This window comes from Akebia trifoliata, chromosome 8 (assembly GCF_017979445.1).
Source record: "Akebia trifoliata isolate Shusen 1 chromosome 8, ASM1797944v1, whole genome shotgun sequence".
In the NCBI taxonomy this organism is placed as follows: Eukaryota; Viridiplantae; Streptophyta; class Magnoliopsida; order Ranunculales; family Lardizabalaceae; genus Akebia; species Akebia trifoliata.
This window is the reverse complement of record NC_141382.1, coordinates 11,883,380-11,886,803: the sequence shown is the minus strand read 5'-3', so window position 1 is coordinate 11,886,803 and position 3,424 is coordinate 11,883,380. Positions and strand designations below refer to the sequence as shown.

Below are 3,424 nucleotides of genomic sequence, written 5' to 3'. Positions count from 1 at the left end.
TTAACAAAAATGGGCCTATCAGGCGTACCCACGTGAGGTATAAATTTCAAGATTTTCACCCCCTTATACGTCGATCGTATGCGCACCTGCACACTAAGGTTTTCTGACTGGTTGGCCTCAAACACAATGGGCTACAGTCCCATAGTGCCTTAGGTCCCCCATGTGCGCACGAGGCCTAGTTTTTATCTCTCTTACACTCAAGCAATAAAGAGAGAGGGATCAAATATAAGTTGAGAACTTTCCTTGTATTTATCCAATGTGGGACTAAAGAATGAAGAGTTGTCTTTACAACTCTCATAATAAAAAAGGCAAAAGAATCTTTGACTTTCTACTAATGCAAAAAAGAAAAAAGGAAAAAACTCTTTTATGTTTCCCAAAAAAAAAAAATTACTTTTTACAAGTAACACTCAAGAGGTCTTGAGTTCAAATCTTATCCTCAACATTATATGAAATAAAAACTATGAATTTTACAAAAATTTTTACCCAGTTTCACACCACTAGGTTCATACACACTCAAGATGAAGATTAAGTCGATAATGAAGACGACGACGATGAACATGAGAACAAAAGGTGCTGGTGCTTCTTCTCTCCTCTTTTCTCTGGATTATGCTCGTATCCATCTTGCTAATGATGCAAAAGCTACAAAAAAAAGGAGGAGAAAGGCAATTCAATGGTTTGGTTGATGTCTATAGAAAGACACTCAAGTCAGATGGCATCACTGGACTCTACCGTGGATTCAACATCTCATGTGTTGGGATCATTATTTATCGAGGTCTCTACTTCTGAATGTATGATTCTCTAAAATCGGTGTTACTGACTGGAGATTTTTAGGATAGTTTTTGTGCAAGTTACACCCTCTGTTGGTTGACCACCAACAGTGCTGGCCCTGCATCTTACCCTATCGACATTGTACATAGAATAATGATGATGACATCCGATGAAGCTATCAAATACAAGGGCTCGTTATATGCTTTCTATCAAATTTTAAAGAATGAGGGTGCCAAGTTTCTTTTCAAGGGTGTTAGTGCAAACATTCGCCGTGTTGTTGTAGGTGCTGGTGTGCTTGCTGGTGATGACAAACTTCAACTAATCATGTTTAGGAAGAAGTATGGATCTGAAGGCAGTTAATTTCCCCATCAAGCCCCATGGATGGTGATGAAAATTTGAGTTCCATTTTTGACTGTCAGGTAAGATTTTATCTTCCTTTTTGAATAATGAGTTTCTCTAAAAAAATTTACTTATTTATTTATTTTTATTTTTTGATATTTTGTTGGGAGGATTTTTTGCTCTCTATTAAACTTGATTATTGGCCACAGTGATCGCAAGTGTTGGCTCTACTTTTAATGGATATATGCAAGGGTAATGAATTTATTTTGGCCATTATACTATTTAATTTACAATTAAGCATTGTAATTTTTTTTTTAAATAATCGTTTTGTTTAGATTGGTAAAACATAATCCAGTTTTGAAAAAAAAAAGGTCTTTTTGTTTTTCCAGTTTAAAAATAATAATAATAAATAAAATAATTTTTTTTCTCTTGTACGTATTTCAATGTTTGATCAATGATTAATATTTTTTTGTTTTATCCTGATTAATTGATCATCATTACTCTTTTTTCCACTACCTTGATTGATTGTCTATATGATATGGCGTGATCCTGATTGATATATATCTTTGATGTGTGTGCATTGGTCTTAATTGATGTTATGAATATTTTTATGCTTTGTGATCATATTTTTCTGATATCCATACTTTGGTGATGTGATCTGGCCCATGAGCCCATTTATCCGAAAAATGTCCCAAGCACACTCAAGCATGTTTGCACACACCATTAACACGTTTAATTTATGATGCACTACACGCTTGCATATCCCTTATAGTAAACATGGTACTAATACATGACCTGATCTCCTCGTGAGATGCGACGTCATTCATGAAAATTACAACTCTAGTCATGTACCTCTATGGTATATAAAACTGAGGCATCTATATCATTTGATCAGGTGACCCTGAAAGGTATATCGATGCACCCATGCTGGAGGGACCTGAGCTTGTGTTATATTGTAAGCTGCAAAGTCACATGCCCTATTGCCAATGTAGTGTTAGTACGTGGTCGGTCCTCTTGTGGGATACCAAACCATTTATGAAAGCTACAACCTTAGTCTCGTACCTATACGGTATATCAAACCAAGTCATCACGTACTATCTGATTGAGTATGCTCAATAGGTATATAGGTGCACTTGAGCAAGAGTAATCAAATAAATTGCATTGCATGTAATAAACCTAGAGTCTAGAAATCTTATTATTCGCGACCTGAAATTATCATGGGTGCTTCTGGCTTGCTCTATTCAATCCATCCAAAAGGTAAGTGGGTGGACCAATATATACCGCTCAAATTGAACCCGCAATACCGGTCCAACCCAATAGACTTAATTGATGAGACATGTTGATCAATATCAAGTTAAACTAGTTAGCCTGATTAGTAAATGGATCTTATAGATCAACACATGGACCTATTGGACTAATTAGATGAAGTGATTCAAATATAACATTCGGATTCATTGGATCAAACCAACTAAAACTCAAATAGGTACATAATCCCAATCACCTTATATTGGTCACTTTAATTCAATAGATTGAATATTTCATATTTAACAAGATCGGGATCAATAAAAAAATCATATTAAGGGATATATCCATTAACACAATTTGGATCTTACTTTTTGAAAATCGTACAACGCTTAATTATGATTCAAAATTTTCTAAGATTCCTAATCAATTGGCAAATCATCTTCATGTAATATTTCTTGCTCAAAATATTTTACGAGTTAAAGACTCTGAATCTAATGGGTTAACTTAACGAATGATATCAAAAGAGACCTTTATTTCTAATTGTTAAAAATCTACTCCCAAGTCCACAACTAGTAATTCCCTTTCGAATAGATTACATGGTTATCATTGCACCTAAGCTCAATTATCCACCATTTAGCTAGAGTCATAAGTTAGTACAGTGATAATAAACATCAATACCAAGTCAACAATCAAAAATGGCCTCAGAATTTCTCAACATTACCCAATTATTCTTTGAAGATCACAGTACTTTAGTCCAATCAATTGTAAGCAATGTCCCGAGTCCTCAATTTGTAATCAAACCTATTTGGTATTTGTCTTTAGTTTTCATGAGTTATGTGAGGTAGTTTGAGTCGAGTCAATTTAAGAATTTCATGTTTACTTTAAATCGAGTTTGCTCGTTTTATTTCCATTGAGTCGAGTTAGTTTGTCAAATCTACAATGGTGTTTGTCATCTTATTTGAATTTAATTGAATAGAGGAAATTTCTAAATACCTTAAGCGTATTAATGAATTAACTAATAATCTGCCTTCAAAGAGAGATTTCTCTAACAAGGAACCCCCTCTTGAATGAG

The 3,424-nt window shown here is 34.3% G+C and overlaps 1 pseudogene; it reads left to right on the top strand.

Annotated features, from left to right (window-relative positions):
- Positions 1-536: 536 nt before the first annotated feature.
- Positions 537-1,128, top strand: LOC147396127 (ADP/ATP translocase 1, mitochondrial pseudogene; annotated as a pseudogene).
- Positions 1,129-3,424: the final 2,296 nt, after the last annotated feature.